The following is a 23,052-nucleotide window of genomic DNA, read 5'->3' on the forward strand; positions in this document are numbered from 1 at the left end:
TTGTAAAAAGGAAATCTCACTTTGGTCTAGGAGCGAATGAATCAGCGTTCTGTTAGAGCTAATCAGAAACCTCCAAGCTTAAAATGAAGATGCACGTAAGCTGGGGGCGCCTGAGACTCGAACGCGAGCCTCTCGTGCCTGGTAAGGTAATACATTCAGCTCTGTGCTTACTGAATTGCTGGCCTTCTGATCTAACCGTAATCAACTCTACAAATAACCAGAAGTTGTTCTGACGCGGGTACAGGAAGAAGAACACAAACAAAACCGGGCCTAGAAACGCTAGTCAACGCACAAAGCAGGAAGTGACAGCTCATCTCCACCTGGCTAGCACACAGCGTGCCTTCACCGCTGCTGAAATGGCCCCAGGATGCCCCTCCCGGAGGTAAACCGTCACTGGATTTCTCACGAAAACGCGCCGAGGGCTGAACATGGCTCAAGGCAGCAGACAGCAAACTGGGTTGTGCAAGCTGGGTCTTCTTCCTCACGCTCCCTGAGAACGTGTTTAATTCCTTTCACAATTAAATTAGTGTATGGCTTAGTAATTTTCATTTAAATGAAAGGAAAAATGCTTTAACAAAATAGGAAAGAGCCTTCTGCTGCTCCCAGTTTAAAAAGACATTTTCTTTACCACCTTAAATGGCAGCCATCCCAGAGCTTCAGCGGTTCAGCAGGATGGAAGTCTGCATCGTGGTGTCCACTGTGGCTGCGAGAGGCCCTCTCCAGCGGGACAGACAGCCCCTCCAAGCTCTGTTGGCAGACGGCCACCTCCCGCTCTCCTGATAACCTGCCTCAGGACGGGACCTGCCTGTTTCTGCACAGCGTACAGGACTGGGTACAGGACACTGGGTTCTGCTCCCAGTTGCCCACTAACTGTGTGACCTTGAGCAAGTCCTATGACTTCCCGGGACTCCCACTTCCCAATCTGGACTGTGAGGAGGTTGGGCTAGTTTATGTCTCAGGTTCTTTGTAGCCATAAAATGTGAAAACCGTGATTCCCCACCTCCCATTTTGCTACCTTTTGATGGACTCCCAGCTAAGTCTGGCTAGTACTAGGGCACCCACGAAGACAGTCAGAGGAAATCTTGAAATGGGGACCACAGAAGGCCTCAGATGTGGATTTTATCTGCTTTTTCTGCCGAAGAGGAAAGAAAGTACTGCTGAAAGGAACCTTAGCCATCATTGAGCCAAACCTCTGGTGACAGGTGAGGAAACCACGCCAGCAAAATTCCTCGACTTTCTTTCCCAAGGTTGCAGATCGGGCAAGGGAGCAAGTCCAGGCCTCCTGGCTGCTCTCTCACACAGAGGTCTTTTCACCTCCCTCCGCAGGGCCTCAGAGGGTAATCGACAAACACTTACCCAACAGCTCTGGGCAATACCCCAAGGAACTCTTTTAAAGTTTCAACTGGCCTGGCCACTCTGGGAACACTTAGACAGGCATAGGGACAGCAACAGCTCTAGTGAGACACAAACTGGCTGATTTTATCAGTGCAGAAATCCGTTAGCCTTCTGACTGAAAGAAAAGCTTGCAGCAGCACCTAGCTGGTAGATAAGGGCCTGTGAGGGAGATAGGAGGCCTCACGAGGGTGGGGTCCTGCTCTGGTACCTGGCACAGAGCGTTGATATTTACTGGACAGATTCAAGTCTGCACGATACCTCCGCTCCATTTGCTTCTTGTAAAAAAATCTGAGCTTAGAATAACACCGGAGACCAGGGTCTCTAAGCCTCTAACCCAGCGGTTCTCAACCTGTGGGTCGCGACCCCTTTGGGAATCGAACGACCCTTTCACAGGGGTCGCCTAAGACCATCGGAAAACACATATATAATTACATATTGTTTTTGTGATTAATCACTATGCTTTAATTATGTTCAATTTGTAACAATGAAAATACATCCTGCATATCAGATATTTACATGACGATTCATAACAGTAGCAACATTACAGTTATGAAGTAGCAACGAAAATAATTTTATGGTTGGGGGTCACAACATGAGGAACTGTATTCAAGGGTCGTGGCATTAGGAAGGTTGAGAACCACTGCTCTAACCTAAAAGCAGAAACAATGACCTACTGCATACTCTCAGTCTGTGGCTGGGAAACCACCGGGGGTTGGACAGAAGAGGCAGGACTTTGGAGTCAGATAAAACCCAGGATGTGAAAGTCTCACATTGGCGGCATCACAGAGCCTCTTGGCCTTGAGTCCACCACACCCGGTTACCCCGAGTTTCTAATAAGATGGCCGGGATCATGCACACAAGGTGCAGAGCCGACTCCAGGAAAGTCAGTCTGTCTCCTCCTCTCGGGAACGATGGGGATAAACCCTGTTTCTAGGCCAGGCAAAGCTCCAGGCCACTGGCATCCTCTTCCAAGAGAAGCGACCATCAACGGATGCCAACAACGTTACAAAATGACTCAGTATCGTTTTGATAAATATATTCCCATTAAGTCATTCGATTTTTCAAACACGTACAAGAAGCATAAAACACAATTCAATATATACAAGTAAACAGGTTTTACATCCTCCATACATAGCTTAGACAAACATATATGTATGTCTCAACCTTTTCTTGTGAGTAAGCAGAGAGCTAGGACTAGGAGGGAAAAAATTATTTTTTCATCTCACAAAATGAGGTTGGGATAGATGAACAACGTGAACTACTAGCCTCAAAATTACATGATCCCAAGATGCAGAGAATGAGGGAACTATGATATAATGACAGATGTTTATTGACCAGAAGACACAGACTCAGATAGATAAATGCACTGAAATGTTTTAATGGCATGACTGTACAGTGTTGCTGCCATTAAGTATATCACTGGTAACAACAGTTATTGTTAAGGGCCGCTGGCAAAAACACTCAGTTTAAATATGTCGGCTGAAACTCAGAGCAAAGGCAGAGCCACGCCCTGGGGGCGGACCTAATCAAGAGATTGGGAGGCCACTCAGTTTGATCTTCCCGCCCAGTGTTAAGGGGGTGGATCTCATGATATCGCCAGGAACTCAAGGCCCACCCAGATGTGATGTAACTTCCTGTTATTCAAGTATAAATAAATCTGCTTGTGGTGCTGATGCTCTCTGCGAGTCTGTCCCTCCATCAGAGGGCAGATGCCACACCCAGGCCCAGCTTTCACTCTATTTCTGTCTCAGTCTTGTGTTGTTTTCATTTTTCCTTAAACCTCGTTGCATTCTAATCAAGATTCATCAACCCCCACGTTTTCTCTCTCTTCGATGCTTGCGGGAAGAGAGAACCCCCTTCCATAGTTATAGCTACGTTGGTTTTGCAAACTCTGAGCATAGGGAGAGGGTCTCACCACTCACCCCAGAGGGAAGGAAGCTGATCTGCGGGCTGTGTGTAGCCCAGTGCTGCTACAGGTACAACGCAGACAGGGAAGGTGGGTATGATAATGCCGCCATTCCTTAATTATCTGGGGTCCGATCATTTTTATCTTATTACAAATATAATCCATAAACATTATGATACAAATACAGAACTTTTGAGCACAGAAGGTCTCTAATAGAAATTGGAGTTGAAATCAGCATATCAAGCCTCAAGTTTATCCCTTCCTAGCATGTGCACTTGTTAATCTTCATCACAACAGTGATCCTTTAAAATGAAAATTCCCAGGGCCCCACCCTAAATCGACTGAATCAGAATCTCTGGGCCAGGGGTCTGGAAACCTACATTTTAGTAAGTTCCTCAGGTTGATTCTTATCCATATTAAACTGTAAGCCACCTGAACTATCAAGGATAGATGAGCAATGGTGGGAGATACGCTCTTTCTATGATAAAACTAACACACTAAAATGAGTCATAAAGATAAGGCTTTGTGTATGGATGCACATTATGCAGAAATTTGCATACACACAGGAGGTTGTCAAGGGAAGGGAATCAACATCTACTAATTGCCGGCGATAGTATAGCTCTTGACCAAATTACAGTATGTGACTCAATCTTCAAAATAATCCTATTTGAGTTATGGATGAAAAAAGTTAAGGCTTAGGCAGAGTAACTTTTCTGAAGTCACAAGCCTGGGATAGGGCCCAGCACGGTTGTGAAACTAGATTTATCTGACCCAGTCTTCTCATTCTATTGTATTAAGCTCATATGCCTATGAAAGCACACACACACACTCATGTCATAAGATAGCCACTGTTAGGTCGGAGAGAGCCCAGGATCGGACACATGCAGACATGTGACGAGATAATGGACTCCCCCTGGCATTTCTAACAGATCAGCATGCCAGACACAGATACTGGCTTCTCCACGACCCCCACACAGATACTGACTCCTTCCTGAATACCTTGCTGACCCCCTGCAGCTGAAACTTCCTCAGCTGAATACCTCAGCTCATGTCCCCGCCCCTCACCCAACTGCAGTATAAAAAAAGCGCCCCCCTCCCTGTTGGCATGAGTCCACGTGCCCTGTCCTTGGAGGTACATGGGTCTCCCGGGGACACAGAATAAACTTTCCTTCCTTTCTTTTCTGATCAACTCTCTTTATTTCCTTCGCCGCCTCCTGAGCCACCTAACCTAACAGTCATATGGTAAAAAGGCATAGGAATTAAATTATTTTTAGAACTTCTTTGCATCAACAGAAATGTAGTTTTAAAGAACTTACAATATCAACGAATATTCTTTGGTCTATCTGCTGACAACAGAATAAAGGGTATGACTACTACCAAAACCACATTTAACAGCCTGAATGTTAGTAACCAGAAGTGTGTTTTGAGGCTTGCAAACTTAATGGCGATTCATGATTTGCTCAAGCTACAAATTTTTGCGAATGAAACATCTTCATATTCATTCTGTAAGTCGTATTACCTTACCAAGCAAAACGCCAACGAACATGGTTTAGCACATGTCAATCCAATGACCATTCCGGGCCACCCCTCCCCCTCCAGCATCTGACATTCCAGGTCCCCTCCACTGGGAAACTCCCTTCTGCTGGCTCTGGGGTCATGTTCTCCCGTGGTTCTTCCTTGCTCTTTTGCCAAAATTCTCTCTAGATCCTGCCTAGGTCCTTCCTTCTTTTCTCATAAGGCTCCATCCTCAACTTCTGCCTCCATATAGTCTTTCTGAAAACAATCTCTTCTCCCACCTCCTGACTTATTTGTATTGCAAGGACTCCCAACCCAGCCCCAGCCTTCCTCTGGAGCACAAAGTCCCCATCTGTCCGGGGGGATGCCATAATCCAACACTTCAAACTCAGCACCTCTAAAACACAGCCTCTCACCTCCCTCCAAGCTTCTTCCGCAGATATCGCTGCTCTGGAAATATGTTGGCGTTAGCTGTTCCTTCTCTACTGAGAGGGCAGATTGTGTCAATCCTCCCTTTTGCATCAGTTCCTTTCCCATTTCACTGCCATCACCCATTTCAGGCTTCCCCCCATCCTTTCTAACTGGTCTTCCTGTCTCTAGTCTCTGTCCTGCCTTTCCTCCCCATGTCCCCACAGCTACCAAAAGGACACACTCCTCATGTGCAGCCATGATACTCCACTGTCCAAATATCTTCAATGTCTTCTACTCGTTAATCCACTCATACTTCCTAGCTTGGCATTCAAGACCAGTATCATTTGGTACCAAATGTTCTCCAGTTGTATTTCCCATCAGATGCCTCTATAGACCAGTTCTAACTCAACTGGGCTCACTACCTTTCCCTGAATATGCTCCGTGCTTTCCTATTCTGCTACTTCTCCTGTCTCAAATGCCTCCTCCTCATCTCTTTGATGGAAACCACAGTCTTCAAGGACTTGCTTAAATGTTGTTGTTTTTTTCCTCAAAAAAGAGTCCCCTGACTCCCAGAGGACCTCTTCCTCTTCAAATCACCAATATATATATATGTATTTTTTGGCATTTACCATGCCGTTATTTTTGTGTATTTTATTTCCTCACCTACAAAACTGTCCGACAGGCCAGGCCCCTGTGGCTCAGTGGTTGAGCGTGAACCCATGAACCAGGAGGTCACAGTTCAATTCCCAGTTAGGATACAAGCCCGGGTTTTGGGCTCACTCCCCAGTAGGGAGCGTGCAGGAGGCAGCCAATCAATGATTCTCTCTCATCATTGATGTTTCTATCTCTCTCCCTCTCCTTTTCTCTCTCTGAAATCAATAAAAACACATCAAGCACACACAGAAGGTCTGAGAGGGAAGGAACCAGATCTTTTTGATGCTGACTCCTCCGTTCTCTCTAGCACAGTGTGACACTCAGAGTAGTTACTCAAGGGGATTTGCTGCATTGCATTTAGAGGACTCCTAAAAGTTTGCAAAGCACATTTACATTCAACATCTCATTTGTTCTATTTGGAGCTTAAGTTTATTACAGGTAGCATTCAAGACTTACAATCTGATTTCTGTTGCTAAATGCAATTATCGGCACTATCTCTAACTTTGTAACTTCATTATTTTTGTTGTTAATCCTCACCTGAGGATATTTTTCCATTGATTTTTAGGGAGAGTGGAAGAGAGAGGGAAAGACAAAGAGAAACATTGTGAGAGAAACATTGATTGGTTGTCTCCGCACGAGCCCTGACCAGGGCCTGGGACGGGGAGGAGCCTGCAACCAAGGTACAGGCTATGGACCAGAATCAAAGCTGGGATCCTTTGGTCCACAGGCTGACGCTCTATCCACTGAGGCAAACCGGCTAGGGCTATAACTTTGTACCTTTAAATGAAAGTATCTCTTACATTGCTTTACTTTGAACACTCATAGTGCCATGTGGCCTCTAAAGCTAAAAAACAGCATTTTGAGTCAAAGAAAGACTACTTGCCAAACTGGTTTTTCTCTCTGCCTACAGGTTAAGTGCACAAATGAAAGGCCTCTATAAGCAGATGAGAGTAATGGGAAAATCAAAATTTTAAAGAGAAGTAAGAAATTCCTTTCTGAAGATGTTAAGATAAAAAAAAAAGATTTTCCTGTCTATCTAGTTGGAATCTTTTTTTTTTAAAATATATTTTATTGATTTTTTACAGAGAGGAAGGGAGAGAGACAGAGAGTTAGAAACATGGATGAGAGAAACATCGATCAGCCGCCTCCTGCACATCTACTGGGGATATGCCCGCAACCCAGGTACATGCCCTTGACCGGAATCGAACCTGGGACCCTTCAGTCCGCAGGCCGACGCTCTATCCACTGAGCCAAACCGGTTTCGGCTGGAATCTTATTTATGGGTCAGTCTCCAACATTCTTGGAGTTGCTATTCTAGCATATTAACAATAAAAACCCTCTAACTGTTAAACGATGATTCCTTGCTAAGAGACTGAATATGGCTAATAACAATGATGGTCTTGAATACCCAAGTGCCTTGGAGGAGCTCGATTAACATTTGTTGAATGAACAAGTAAATGAATGAATTCAGAGAAGGCCTTCCTATTTATTGTTTGTAAATTGAAAGTGTAAGTTTTCAGAGATGAATGGAAGGATATGTTAAATCTGAAAAAGTGGGGGAAAGTGCAATGAAGGGCAAGAATTGTGATATGTCAACTCTTCTTGTGATGGATCCTACTCTGGCTGCTGGAGAAGCAGGTGAAGGAGGGGTGGATGTCAGGCACTGCCCATCTGACTAGGTCTCTTAGGAGTTTAGGTTGCAAGTTCCTCCAGGGCAAGCACTCTGTGGCCCTAGCACTGTGCTTTGCATATAAAATGTGCACCATAAACGTAGTATGAGATGCAAAGACCTTCATGAGCTGCCTGTGCATGTTGACATTTCAGTCCTTCACATCTATTCTTCCTTACCTCATAGGAATAGTTAAAAATACAACACTTGCCGAAACCGGTTTGGCTCAGTGGATAGAGCGTCGGCCTACGGACTGAAGGGTCCCAGGTTCGGTTCCGGTCAAGGGCATGTGCCTGGGTTGCGGGCACATCCCCAGTGGGGGATGTGCAGGAGGCGGCTGATCGATGTTTCTCTCTCATCGATGTTTCTGACTCCCTGTCTCTCTCCCTTCCTCTCTGTAAAAATTCAATAAAATATATTTTTAAAAAAAAATACAACACTTAATCCCGTAACACACACACACACACATGTACTTTACAACTGGTAGTTGTTACCATCATCTTTGAGGCTTTGTATATACCTCAAAGGTAGTATTTACTGGACTGTGTTGTCAGTACTTGTCTGCACAGGTTGCAAGTGTCCTGGGGTAGGCTTTTCATCCTTTTACTAGTATGCTCAGTGCCTAGCACGGTGCTCACTCCACAGCAGGCTCTGAGGCTGGTTGCAAGACTAAGCAATCGAGGTCCAGGTTCAAGGCCTGCCTCTATCCCAGCCCACTGGGTCACCTTGAAGAGTCACTTAAACTATCTGGGCCTCAGTGATGTCTGTTGGTCCTTCCAGCCTAGAGAAGCCAGCAATCTATAAGGAGACTTACAGAAGCTCTCATGACAGTCACTGGCAGAACTGAGAGGAGAAACCAGTTCCTGGAGTCTCATTCACTTCGTTCACCCTTCGTCACAGAGGCCTCACACATGTCTCCTTAATAACAATTCGCTTAAATGTCATTGTCACTTAGTGTAATCCCCAACCCTGGTGGATCACTGGCACAAATCACATGCCCCTTGGGAGTCCTTCAGTCCCTTAGAAAAACCATTTCCTCTTTCATGTAGACTTCAGAGACACACAAATTTAGTTACCTCAGGTAGAACGGATCAGCCTTAACAAACTTAGTTTCTTGTGCTTTGGAAGAAATCACTTGGAAATCCTTGGTTCTGAGTCCTCCATCTCTTCCACATCAAGATCTAAAAAAAGAAAAGAAAAGCGCAGTGTCTCAAGATTAGCTGCCAGGATCTGATGTGTCAGCAACAATAGTCATTACAATTAGCATTCGCATTGAACACCTACTATAAGTCTAGCACTGAGCAAAGTGATTGACATATGTGACCTCATATAGTCTTTAGAATACCCCTGAATATGGTAGACCTTCCCCACTTTACAATCATACTGAGAGAGACTCTGAGAGGTCACAGAATATGCTCAAGGTCACACAACTAGGTTCTGTTGATCTGGGACTTAAACCCAGGCTTATTAACCTGTAAGTTGGGGTTTTAAAAATTTTTTTGACATGACCCACCGTTTTTAAAAATTATATAAACAAAGTCCAAAATGTCAAACATCAAAACAGTGCTTACTCTTACTGTGTGCAATGCATTACGACTCGATTCTTCTCTATATCTTTTCAAAAATTCCAAGAGTAACCCATTCAACTGATTTCACAATCTTCTAATGGGTCCCTACCCATTAGAAAAACACCTCGCTTAGATACAGCACCTCACTAGTAGTTTCTCTCAAAGCACGCACTAAACCCTCCTATGCTTTTCAACCTTGAGAACCTGACCGAGTAGTTGAGCTTTCTAATTAGGAGAAAAGTCTTTAACCGTTAAAATAGGTATAAGGCACCATAACGCATATCATCTATAACGAATCCTTAAAAGCTATATTCAATTAGGGCCAAAGTCCAGAATGGTATTAATCACTTACCTATAGCAGAGTGGAAGTTATAAAGCAGAATCGCAGATGCACTAAAATCTAAGGTGATTAGTATACACTCTGCAAAAAAGTGGCTAACAGCGGGCGGGCGGCTGGGTTAGACCAAGTGAGCAGACCTAACTCTACTGCAGAAGTAGGAGGCTGGGATTGCACCCCCACTGGGGGGCAGGGCCCTGCCTTTGCATTTTCCATTCAATTAAATGGTTTTGGTGTTGAACCAGGGAAATCATCAAGTCTCCGTAGGGTCAGGTCCGGGGTCCGAGTCGCAGTCTGGGGGTGGGGAGGTGCGACTGTCAGCGCAGCGCCCGAGCCTGTTGGACCCGCGCCCAGAACGTCCCTTGGGTGCGCATTTCTCCCCGGCCCCCGGCCCCCCGCCCCCGGCACAGCTGCGCAGTTGGGCCGCTAGTTGCAGCGCAACCTGACCGACTCCGCAGCGGAGCCCCCTCCCCGGCGGCGCAGGCCCGGAGCCCGGGCACCTGCGGGCGCGCGGTCCCTGCAGCGGCTCAGCTCCCGGCGCCGGCGGAGCCCATAGCCCGCGCCTGGCTCCCCAGCCAGGTCTCGATCTCCCCCCACCCCGGGGACGGGAGGGGCAAGCCGGCCGCGCTCGGAGCCCAGCGCCCACCGGCCGCGCACGCAGACCCAGCGACTGGCACTTACGGGGTTGGACTCCGCCGCCGCGCGCGCGTTTCCCGGGGGGTCCATGGCGCTTCCGGACCCGCCAGGCCGCCGCGCCGCGCAGCACCGCCCAGAAAATGGACGCCGGCTGGGCTCTGCCAGCCCGGCCCGCCCCCGGCGCTGGGCACTGGCCGCGGCCCGTCCGGGAGGAGGTCGGCCCGACCCTCTGCACCGCGGGCCGGTGCTGCAGGGGGCTCGCCGCGCCCTGGCCGGGGCCCCGGGAGGGGAGCAGCGGGACCCGGGGGCACCCACGGAGGCCCCGCGAAGCCGCAGACCTACCCAGCGGACAGCGGCCTCCGCCTCCACCTTCTCCGGGGAAAACACAAGCCAGAACCCGCGGAAGGACAACCCGCTTAGGGGCCTGCCGGAGGAGCCCAGTCGCCATTAGAACAAGGCCTGGGCCCGCAGAAGGGTCCCGGGGTCCCTGACCCGGATCCCAGACAGCAGCCCAATCCTGCGCATTGGAGAGAGGCTGGAATCGGAGAAAGTCAAGTGCAGTTGTAATTTAGTTAAATTCTCAGGACGAGGGGTGTCACCTGCGCTTTCCCATGGCTGTCAGGGCCTAGATTGATTTTCCGCACATGGCATAAAAGTTATTTCACGCAAAAGACCCAGCTCTCTTCCTTATATAAAGGCTACTGACTGCTAGGCTCTTCCTTCTGAGACCCAGGGACTGCTCACTGAGAAAGTATTTACTGAGGGAGGCCTGCCACAAACTCACGTAGCTAACAGCCTAGTGCACTAACGTAAGGTTTTGTTTGCTTGTTTTTAAAAACCCATCCGTGTGTCCTGTGTCTTGGTAGTATGAGTCTTATTTTAAATTTTTCCTTAGAAAAGATTCACTCCCAGGTGACAATTTAGGATGGAAAGGCTGTTCTTTGCTTCGCTTATATCCTGTTTTTAGCTTGGAGTGCCACGTTCGCAATTCTGCATCCCAGGTCCTGACCATGTTTCCAGTACGTGACCATTTTGACGAATAAAGTAGATTCCAACAGTAAATACAAACCCAATAAAACTTATTGATTTTAAATAATCAGGGAAAATATATTGCCTTAAAATCAAATTAAAGGGTCATGAAATTAAAAAAATAAAGGAAGGATTTGGTGCCACAAATAAATCTTATCACCAGACCTCATAACTAAATAAATAAGTAGGCAGGTTTTGAAGACTGGCAGGTTGGACAACATGCATACACATGTACACGAGCAGCTCCCACCCCCCTCAAAGCCCAGCACCCTTTATTCTCTCTCCCTAGGCCACATGTTTAGAAAGATCTATTCCACCAAATTGCACGTATTACCTAATGATTCATCTTCCCACTTAGAAAAATGATCCTGCAGTGTTTTTGTTAATGTAACTGCCAATCAGAGCTTCTACAAAACTTGAGCTAACCTGTTGTTAATTGTGGATTCCAACCTAATGAAACCTGTGGTTTGACTGCAAGTTTATGTGTTTTCATTGAGGCTTTTGGAAACGGAAAATCACATGGGCCTCCAACAAAATGGAGGCACTTGAATTAGGAGCCACGCGCAGTGCTCTCTGGGCTTCTCTGAGACTGGAAGGTGGGAGGTGGTAGAGCAAAGTAATTTGGCCTTTGGATTCTGTCTGCCTGGGTTTAAAGCCCAGCTTTGTCACTTTACACGGTCACTCACTATATAACTTTAGGCAAATTACTCACTTTCCCTGAGCCTTGGCGTCCTCATCTGTAAAGTGAGGCTACTTTTCATACAACACTTACCTCGTCGGGCTTTTTGATAATAAAATGGGATAGCACACAAGAAGCATCTACAGTAGTGCCTGGCACATAGTAAGTTGTCTGTAAGTGTAAACAGTTGTGGCTCTTAGTGCTGGAAGTCAAGTATGCAGAGCTCTAAGTCCCAGCGGTCAGAACCATAGCTTCAGTGTGTAAAGCAACCTTTATACCCTAGAAATTTTCCATGGGTAAGCTGCCAGGGTCACATGGTGACTGACATAAAGGGATTTAAACACAGGTCTGACTCCCCAGTCCACTTTTTGTGCTGCTAACATGTTCCAAGGTGGTACCTTGATCAGAAGCTGTCGACAGCTTGTTAAGGGTGAAATAGGCTCTGGCTTTCCTAAGAGGCTTAGCAAATGAATGACTCCTTACATGCACTTGGGAATTCACATACAGTGGCATTTCTTTCTTGTTAGAGCTAAATGTTTCTCCAGAAGCGAGTACATTTCCCCAAATTGTTATTAATAACTAAAATATCATGGCAACAGTTTTAAACACCACAACCTAAACCTTACATAATCAGCCTGTCCTTCGAAATTTTCCACCCTTCCTCATAACCAGTCGCAGATTCTCTCTCTTAATCATTCTTCTGACTATGGGGAACTATCTGGAAATTTCCCGGAACGTCCCAACTTGTCACCATTTTATTCTTTTCTGGAAAGGTTTATTCTTTAAAAAAAAAACACCTCAATGTGATTTCTTTTTCTATAGCTTTAGAATACTTTTCATTGTAATAGATTTGCTAATCACCAAAAAATACCTAAGACTTTAATGTTCTCTCCTCTCTCCTTAAATTTATATCCATTCTTCAACATCTCCACAGCATGGCTCCTGATCCTTTTCCAGTGGCCTTTTTAGGCGTTCCTTGTTTTCTACCTCATTTCTTTTAATTCCCACTATTTCCGTTATGTTACAACTGTCGCTTACACTTTTTGATTTAGGAATATTGGCCAATTTAACATTTATGGTCCCCCTTCTCTTTAAAGGGTTTCAATATTATCATTATATATAAATAGATGTAAGTGGTGTGTCTATTAAATCCACTTGCTTCCTTTGACTCATTCTGCCTCCCATATTTGCAGCACTCTGTGAACTCAATTTATTGTTTTACTTTTCCTCTCTTTCCCTCATCCTGGGCACAGATTCTATCGCTTGGCCTCCCTTGATGTGGCTGCTTATCTCTTTTCTTCAAGCATTTTAAGAAAGTGCCTGTCTGAACCATTTTCTCTAATCTCCACCGCGTTCCTGAAAGGCCTCTTGTGATACTGTGTTGAGAAGTCTACCAAAGCCCAGGAAGAGACAGTGTTTAGAAAAGGGGTGTCAACTTCCAATGCCCACGGGAGCCAGCAGGAAGTAATGTGAACCGGGGCCAACAGGATAACCGGTGTCCCACCTAAATGGGGAGTGAGGGTGGTCACCACCCAGCCCCAGAGCAACTGTTGCCAGGTGGGAATCCCAGGTCCGCACAATTTTCCAATGAAGCCCAAACCAGGAATTTTATATAAAATATATGAAATGTCGATTACTTAAAAAAAAAAAAAAAAAAAAGGAATCTGAATCTGATCAAGTCTCTACTTGTAACTAGCCGTTTACAAGAAATTTCTGAGACAGAGGAACATGTAAAACAGCACCAAGAAACACAATCATCAAATTTCAGATTGTGGGAAACTATGGGACAAATGTTTTTTTCAACCAATTTTTTATAGCAATAGCAAGAATGAAAGAAAGGGCCCTAGCTGGTTTGGCTCAGTGGATAGAGCATCAGCCTGTGGACTGAAGGGTCCCAGGTTTGATTCCGGTCAAGGGCATGTACCTTAGTTGCGGGCACATCCCCAGTAGGGGGTGTGCAGGAGGCAGCTGATCAATGTTTCTAACTCTCTTTATCCCTCTCCCTCTCTGTAAAAAATCAATAAAATATATTTTTCTTAAAAAGAATGAGAGGCAGGAAAATCTATAGATTAAATGAAATTTGAGGAAATATTAATTGCACTGTATGAACCTTAGAACAAATTGTGTGTCGTTGTTGTTTTTTTTAAAGACCAAACTGGACAAATATGAATGCTGACTATGATATCTGATGTTATTAAATAATTATTGTTTTTGTTGGTGTGGTAATGACACTGTGGTTATTTTTGTTTCTTAGTAACCCACATTTTAAAATGTATTTTTTAGTAATCCACATTTTTAAAACTCTTTTAGAAATATTTCAGTTATAGAAAAGTTGCAAAAATAGTACCAAAAATACAATTACAATATTAGAGCCCTTAGCCTGTTTGCTCAGTGGATAGAGCGGCAGCCTGGAGATTGAAGGGTCCCAGGTTCCATTCTGGTCAAGGGCATGTACCTGGGTTGTAATCTCAATCCCTGGTGCCGCATGTAGGAGGCAACCAATCCATGTGTCTCTCTCTCATTGAAGTCTCTCTCTCTTATCTCTCCCTCTACCTTCCACTCTCTTTAAAAATCAATGGAAAAATATCTTCTGTTGAGGATTAAAAACAACAACAAAAAATTAGAAACGAAAACAATGGTAACTGATTCAATTACAACTATTGTTAAAAGTCAAACAAAATACATATGTGGACTAGAATGGCCAATGAGCCACCAATTTACAGGTTTTGACTTAGAAAATAAGTACACAAATTATGGTCTCTGGACCAAATTTGCCTGCCACCTGTTTTTGTATAACCTACAAGCTGAGGATGGTTCTTAACATTTTTAAATGCTTGGGGGGAGGAGGGGAACCAAAAGGAGAATAATATTTCATGACATGAAAATTACATGGAACTCAAATTTCAGTGTCCATAGGTAAAGTTTTATTGGGACCCAGCCACAGTCATTTCTGTATCTATGGCAGTGCATAGATTATTATTATTATACTTAATATTATATATTATTATATTTTTAATTTCACCATTAAAATGTTTTGGGAAAATTTTCTCTGTTGTCATATAAATACACACTATCTTCAATTTTGCCTTAATCCACAAAGCCTAAAATATTTACCCTTGCACAGCCGGCATGGCTCAATGGTTGATCGTCGAACTATGAACCAGGAGGTCATGGTTCGAGTCCCGATTAGGGCACATGCCTGGGTTGTGGGCTCCACCTCCAGCGTGGGAACTGCAGGAAGCAGCCAATTGATGATTCTCTCTCATCATTGATGTTTCTATCTCTCTCTCCCTCTCTCTTCCTCACTGAAATCAATAAAAATATTTTAAAAAATATTTACCCTTTATAGAAAAAGCATCCAAACCCCTAGCTTAGAACTGGACTTCCTCTGTGACCTAAAAGCATTAGTGGAAAGAGCACTGGACTAAGAGTCAAGCATGGCTCCTTAACTATCCAATGACAGAACAAGTGGGCCTGAGGTCCACACTGCAACTGAAGTCTGTGGTTCACATTCCTGCAAGAGCTAAGCAAGAAGTACAGGGATGATGACAACATTCAGTGCTAGTGTGTCAGCCAGGTATGGTCTCCGGGAGACCAAAAAAAGACATTCGAAATATCCCCTGCAGATGGCTTGCTAGGCACTCAGACCAGGGACTGGAAAAGGCTGATGAAGAGGAAGGAAGGACCGGCTTTGGGCGCTGCAAAAGCAGAGCAACATGCCTGCTGTGAGCAACATGACTTTGGGGAAAAGAGTTTCTAAACTCTGCACCTTAACGCAGGTATTTTGGGTCTGTCTCCAGCCTGAGCTTCGTAGAAGACCAAAAGCACTAGGTCACAGCCCATGTGAAAACTCGGCTCATTTAATTTAAAGGTTAAACCAGATTTAGTCAAGCGATATGGGGTGGGGCTCTCTGGCATCCTCAGCATGCAGAATGGGGGCCTTGGGATGGAGACTTCCTAAGACTCGGATACATCACCTCCAAGACTGCAGTCCTTCATAATAGCTCGCGTGGGACAGTTAAGCACCAAGGCCAACATTATGACCAAAGCCAGAGAGAACAACAGAGCACCCAGTCGCTATGCAGCAGGCCGGCAGCCTGCCTTTCAGGGGCTCTCCCAAGCCTTCTTTTCTAGTTGAAACTCCTCCCCATTCTTTCTCCCTGGGAGGGGGGGGGGGCGGGCACCCCCCCCCTCCAGCTTCTGGTGCAGCACAGCAGCATCTCCTTTTGTTCGCCCACTGCCGGCCTGCCTCCTGACCGCTCCCTTTGTTCCTTCTTTCTTAGTTGCTGCACCCCCTTGCTGTCCTCTCAGTCTGCGGTCATCTCCATCTCACCACTTTGCCTCTCAGATGACTGCCCTGTTCTGTTCTACATTGTTTCCTGATATCCTGCAATTTCTAGAGAATCTTTCAATGGTGTGACCCTTTTCTTTCCCTACTAAAGGTTCCCCTCTTCTCTTCCACAGCTCAAGAAACATGAGGAAGGGGGGGAAACTACAAGGGCACTGCCCTTCTGGGATTTAACCACATTCTCAGCTGGTGGCTTTTGTTTTCTCATCTCTCTGGCTTGTAAGGCCCTCAGGGCAGGGACTCCACGGCGGCGTGCTCAGCGCTGGGGAAGAGGGGCAGGGCTGTGAGGCCTTAATTAGAGCAAGGCCTCAGCCAGTGTAGAAGATTTTAGCAGGCAAAAGGAAAATAAATCTCAAAATATCCATTTGGCAGCAATGACCACGGGGCAAGGAAGAGAGAGGTTTATTTTATTATGTAAAGAAAATCATGGAAGGTCTCACTCTTTTCATGAACACAGAAAGAATTTTTACACTTTACATTTTTAAAACAAAACAGAACCAGGAAACAGACCCCTCTGCAGGCCAGAGGCAGTGAGGGTGGACGCAGTGCTAGTCTTGAACCCTGAGCAGGAATAGCTGCAGGAGCAAGGAAGCCATTAAGGGAAAAGATGTAGAATGAGTTACAAGATCAAAAGAGCAATTTTCTGGTCATTGAGACATTTAGGCCACGGAGAGCCATGCTGGGATCACCTAACAGCGACAAGTGCTTTGGTGACTGGTCTTTGATTTACCTGCTGCCCACAAAGCCTGCAGCAGAACAGTCAGCAGCGAGACCCCTCACTGTCAGCCAGGGAAGGTGAAAAAACAGAAGCATCTTGCCTGCATCACAAATTCAAATTTTTGCATTCAAGGGCTTCTCAACTTAACATCTGCTCATGAATGCGAAAGAGTGGCAGCCGTTATCCAGGTCACCTGGCAATGCAGGCAGGCCAGCCTGCAGCAGGGCAGCCAGGCATACGGTGGCTTATTAGGAGCCAAGACATCTTGGGGAGGTAATGAGGGCGAGACACTGTGTCCCAGGGAAGAACCATCCTTGCTATTAGCTGAGATGCCCACACGGAAGGCTGGCTTTCAGGGGACAGTATAAAAGGCCACTAAGAGAACAGCACACTATTCATTCTTTCTGGAACAGAGAGGACACATAATTGTGCCTGTCCGTACGATGTTCCGGCCTTGCGTAGGAACCTAGACTAGAGTTCCATAGGGAGTTTCATGTCAGATACCACTCTGCCTGAGTCGTAGCAGTGTCTGTCACACTGCAGAAGCTCAACAAATGCTTGAAGAAGGGGACTGAATTGTTGGAGCTCCTTCTCCCACTAATGGGTGATACTCTACCACGAAGGACTAGAACAATCGTCATGCAGTGGAACGTTTCGTGGCTAGTCAAAACCAAAGTATCAAGAGTCAGCCAGGCCACCTCTCACGTGTGATTAGCAAAGTCCACTAAATTATGAATCCACTTTAGAAGACGCTTCTGAAACATATATATAGCAAAGCTATCCTTTTGTTCTTGGGCCTTCATCAGGCAATAGACTAACCTATAAGGCATGAAAGAGTTCTGGTTCTTAGGAAGAATTTTCTTAGTGTTATTTGCTGAAGTCGAGAAATATCACTCCAAGTAGTAAGGTCTTTAGAAAGCCACCAGCTGTCAAAGAGGTCTGCAGAACTGAAGAGTTTTAGGCAACGGCAGGCAAAGACAATTTTTTGGCAAGATGGGATAGACCTTTCCGCCTTTGAAAAAAACTAAAGGTAATGACTAGCTCACTGTTTGGCCTTAAGTGTAAACTCTGGGATTCGTATGAAAAATAAAACAAAAGGCTTCCCAGAAAGTTATTTTGCTCTGAGAAGCCTTTCTTTGGTGGATTTCTTGAGTTAGCACTGAGCCTGCACCAAAGTTTTATCGCCACCTGGGACTGCAATGCGCAGAATTTCACTGCACCTTCTTAGGCATCTCCAGGTGGGACTGGGGCACAGGCAATGACCCCACAGGCACCATGTCCTGGGAATTTGACTAAAACCAGCCAGGAGGGCCTGACCCACCTTCTCACTGCAGGGGAAGCTGACCTGAATAAGGCTCAGTCCACAAAGTCGTCAAACCTGGCTCTGATATCATGGTAGTTACACTAGGAAAGGAAAGTTTGCAGTTTGTGCATGAACACCCCTCTGGCTGGTAATGCTCTCTCCTGGCTGCGTCTATCCTACCATATAGGTCTCCACTTAAATGCCATCTCTTTACGAAGGCTTTCCCTGGCTCACCATTCTAAAGTCTCTCTTCCTCCCAACATGTCATATTGCTTTTTATTTTTTAAATGTTTCTTATTTATTTTTTAAGAGAGAGGAAGGGAGAGGAATAGAGAGATCAAAACATTGATGAGAGAGAAACCTCAATCAGCTGCCTCCAACATGCCCCCTTCTGGGGATTGAGCCCAAAACCTGGGCAAGTGCCCTGACTGGTAATCAAACCAGTGACATCTTGGTGCATGGGTTGACACTCAACCACTGAGTCATATCTGCTAGGGGTCACATTGCTTTTTTAATTTTATTTTTTGTCTTTGCACTTGTATTCTTTAATTAATTGTTTACATATTTATTTTCCTCTATCACACTAGAGGCAGGTCATTGAGAAGCAGGCCCTGGTATCTCTTCTTCATTACCGTATTTCCAGCCTCTAAAATGTGCCTGGCATATATAGCAGGTGCTCAATAAATGTGTCAACCAGGAACTCAAAGGCTTAGCATGATTTAGTACTAAAGAGAAAGGTGCTAGATCTTTGTCCAGATTCTTCTCCCTATATCAACTAGCTCTAAAACATGGCCTGGCTACCATCTGTCTATGAGGAAGCCACAGTAATGGTTGAGGTAGATCAACATCATTCTAGTAGGAAGAGATGAAATCTCTTTTTTTGAAAAATATATTTTTATTGATTTCAGAGAGGAAGGGAGAGGGAGAGAGAGACAGAAGTATCAATGATGAGAATCATTGATCGGCTGCCTCCTGCACTCCCCACACTGGAGATTGAGCCCACAACCCGAGCATATGCCCTAACCAGGAATTGAACTGTGACCTCCTGGTTCAAGGATGACGCCCAACCACTGAGCCATGCTGGCTGGGTGAGATGAAATCCTTTAATTAGAAGATATGACACAATAAATATCAACCTGGATGAATATATTTTGGATGACTAAATGTAATATTTCCCATTGACATGACTAAACAGATCATTACTGGAGACAGGTTAAAAAGGAAAAAAAAGCCCAAGGTAAGGTTTGGAAAAACATTTCCTATTTTCCAAAGAAAAAAAGAGTTGAGAATTTTATACTATAAATCATTCAGGCAGAAAACCACAGATTTTTCCCATTTCATTTTGGTGAGAACAAAGCAGTTGTTTGCACATTCTTCATGTCGCACCTGCTCTGGCCTGCCCGGTATAAACACCTTAGCCAAAAAGTGTAAATTAGTTAAGAACTTATTTCTGAACAATGAGAATGACTAAGTACCATCCTTAATAATTGACAGGCAGTGTTTTTTATTAATCTAGCAAATTTAATAATAATTGTAAATGGGTAAGTTTAGAAAAGTATTGTGCCTTGAAAAGATTTCTGTGAAATATGGAGGCAAGACATTAAGACGAAACACAACAATGTAATAAATAATAATTAGTCTTCCATTCACTGCTCTATTTATTAGAATGACAATAGTGCAATATACTTCAAGCTCCTTGAATTGTGTTTAAAATTCTTCTAGGCAAGACCAAGAACAACATAAATGAATAATGCCTCAAAAAAATTATTAGGGATGAAAGTCTCCAAGAAGATGCAATCATGCTGGAGTCAAAAAGAAAACGATTGACATTTTATAAAGAAGAAATACACTGTTGAACCTATCAGGCATTCATTTTTATGGTAAAACAATTCCATTGCATCCATCTAATCTTGTGATTAAGACTGAAAATTATTAATCTGTACCAGCCTATCAAAACAGAAGGCATTGTAGTTGTATCTTTCTGAGTAGCAATAGTACATTAATTACAAATGCCTGGCTCATTATTTGCTCAAGAGCAAATGACAATTAGCTTGCTCCTATTGCACCTGTTAATGCTACTGGTATTAAAATAAGCAGGAAATACTGAATCAGGTTTCTGACATTTCCCTTCAGTTTATGATCTTCTGATTGATGCCATATTAAAAATGTACTTAGTCATTTAAGTCACGGGCAAGAAGGAAAATGGCTCCTGAACAACCAAAAAAAAGGTGGGGGGGGGCAGTGTTGAGGTGTTGCAGGAAGGATATTTTCATGGCAGCCCAAAGAACGAAATCACTGGGAGATGAATCATGATCTCATATAACTGAGCCAAACAAAGACTCTAAGCAAAATATTTAAGTTGGCCTCTAAACAACACAACAACAGCAACAACAAACCTTTAGCCCGTCAGAGGTTAGATTTTACAGACAGTGCTTTTGAATAGGACAAGCTGCTAGAATACAGCAACTGTTTGCACAAATGGTTCTGAATCTCAAGGTTCTTCACATCGGAGCAAACCTCAGGGAGGTTTGGGGTTTACAGCATCTTTCCCCGAACACATCTACAAGGACGTTTCCACAAAGGCTCAATGTGCACTTATCATTGGGGTGGGCTTGGCTTTGGGTCTTTCTCTATCGAGAGCTCCGAGGTTACCAATGGAGGGATCAAGGAAAACAAGAGCCTAAGCATTTTCTGATTCTCAGAATTTCTGAGATGCCTTTTGTTTCGGTGGCGCTGGTGAACTCGTGATAATGAAACTACACCTTTGTACACAAACCTTGACCAGCATTCTAGAGCACATTTCAAAGAAAACCTTAATTTTGAAAGTACTGAGCACAAAGGAGGGAGGAAAAAAGCTCTCACTGTGCAAGCTTTCTCTGTATGTGCAGAAATATGTCTTGTTTTTAAGGCTTGAAGACCGCATTTTAAAAATGTCTAAAACCAGTTCAGACTCTATATGAGAGGAAAAAGAACTATAAATTTTTCATTAAACATTTGTTTCTTTTTTTAAGACAACCTTTTGCATATCTGTTATTGCATTTAAAAATAAGATTTGGTTACCAAGGAAACAGGTTCTGGCCCAGTGTTAATTTGAAAAACTAAAATATATTTGAGAAGTTAACCTCAAAGGAAAGAGCCCATGAAATTATTTTGAATAGTGCCAGAATTTGGTACTTGCAGAACCACAGCTGTATGGTCTGCAATGAGCCATCCTAGACACTGTTTCATTCATGAAGCTCTTTTTCTTCTAACAGGACCATTTACATTTAATATTTCTCCCTTTAAAATTGTAACTCTTCCTTTCCCTAGTAATAGGTATATAAAAGTGTATTTATTCTTGCATATTATCTAAAATTAATCTTTAAGTATATGTTATTTTCATCTTTCATATAACACGTTTAAAGACCGCTTCTTAAAATTTAAATATTTTAAATGTTTCATATTAAGCTTGTTTGCGCTCTTCGAAATTATCTCCAGAAACCCATTTATTTTTAGTTTCAAGCTAAAATGGAGCTGAATCAACAGACTTTTCCAAAAAATTCTTTTGTTGTCTAACGGCGCCACACCTACTATACATATGGTTTTTAAAAAAGAAATCATCTTATTGCAGAATCATTTTATAAGTTTATAAAAGCTATATATTTCTATACTATCTGACTAGAAAAGGCTATCCAATTTAATACCCCCCTCCAAAAAAATTACAACTGTCTTATTTAATTTTTGTTTTAAAAGTCATATTTTAATCCATAATATTCTTGCTGCATGGCTCAAATTCTATAAAACATGCAAATTTCAACCTACCTGTATGTATCACTTAATGCAATGCTAGCATGACAAGACACTCAGCCATTTTTATGTGAAGCGATGGAGACCGATTTCTCCGTCTTCTTGCTCACAAGTTTTAGATGCAATTGTCACACACAAAAAAATCATACGCAGAACAGCTTGGATGCACTGTGATCACGAGAACTGAATTTATCAACAGGAAAACAGGATTGAAAAAAGGAAGGTTCTCATCCAAGGTTTCTCTGAGGCTGCAACCAAGGAGGTGGTGTGTTGAATGTTTTCCCCTTCCTCCTCTGAGAGTTCAAAGCCCGAAGCTGACCACTGCAAAGGCCACTGTCACATTTGCTGAAAATCAAACCACTGATACCAGCACTGAAAATACAAATTTGAGAACCAAGTTGTTTGCACACCATAGCGTGCATAAGAGTTAAAAATAGGTCCCACCTTACCTCCTACCTGCATAATAAACACGGAAGTTTCAAGTGTTTAATTTGATAGTCACATTAATTAACAATACAACATACATTATTTAAAAGACAGCAAATGCAAGAAGAAAGGGGAGACACCATCTGGTAGCAGAGTTTTGTTGTTGTTTTGTTTTTAGGGCTTTAAAAAAAAAAGGTAAAATCCTATTTTGAATGTGATGAAAAGCAAACATCCAGAAGCAAATGAATCGGAACTGAAAGGTGATGTTGAAATATCTAAGGCTGAAATGAGGCAAAAACAAGTCTTCACTACCAGATGATATGGCATACAGAGCATTTACATACTCACATCTGAAATACTAGGCAACGTGTAATGAATTCTATACACAGCATGCACACAGCACCAGCACAGCTAATCCTGCCTGCCATCTTAGGCTCGCAGGAGCAAGATACGCAATGCATGCAGCACACGAGCACTGGGGAAGGAGGAGGCAGGGAACGGCTCACCTTAAATGCAGTATCTGATTAATGTTGGAAGTGACATTGCATATCAGCCTCAGAGTCCTGGTTCAACTGGGGAGGAGGGAACAAAGAAAAATGTCATCAACTGGTGATGCAAGATGAGCCCAATCACTAAACACTATTTAGCCAACTCCAAATTCTGCAACCAGAC

The 23,052-nt window shown here is 43.9% G+C and overlaps 1 protein-coding gene across 8 annotated transcripts in view; it reads right to left on the reverse strand.

Moving 5' to 3' along the window:
- ZBTB38 (zinc finger and BTB domain containing 38) overlaps positions 1–23,052 on the reverse strand; it is a 125,939-nt gene that overhangs the window by 32,829 nt on the left and 70,058 nt on the right. For 2 of the 8 annotated variants that reach the window (XM_059663757.1, XM_059663758.1), the window contains 2 exons: positions 22,887–22,952; positions 8,627–8,731 (listed from right to left, as the gene is read on the reverse strand). The gene's annotated coding sequence lies outside the window, so the exon portion shown is untranslated. The other 6 variants (XM_059663760.1, XM_059663764.1, XM_059663765.1 and 3 more) reach the window with 6 other exon arrangements.

The sequence above is a fragment of the Myotis daubentonii genome, chromosome 14 (genome assembly GCF_963259705.1).
Source record: "Myotis daubentonii chromosome 14, mMyoDau2.1, whole genome shotgun sequence".
Lineage (NCBI taxonomy): Eukaryota > Metazoa > Chordata > Mammalia > Chiroptera > Vespertilionidae > Myotis > Myotis daubentonii.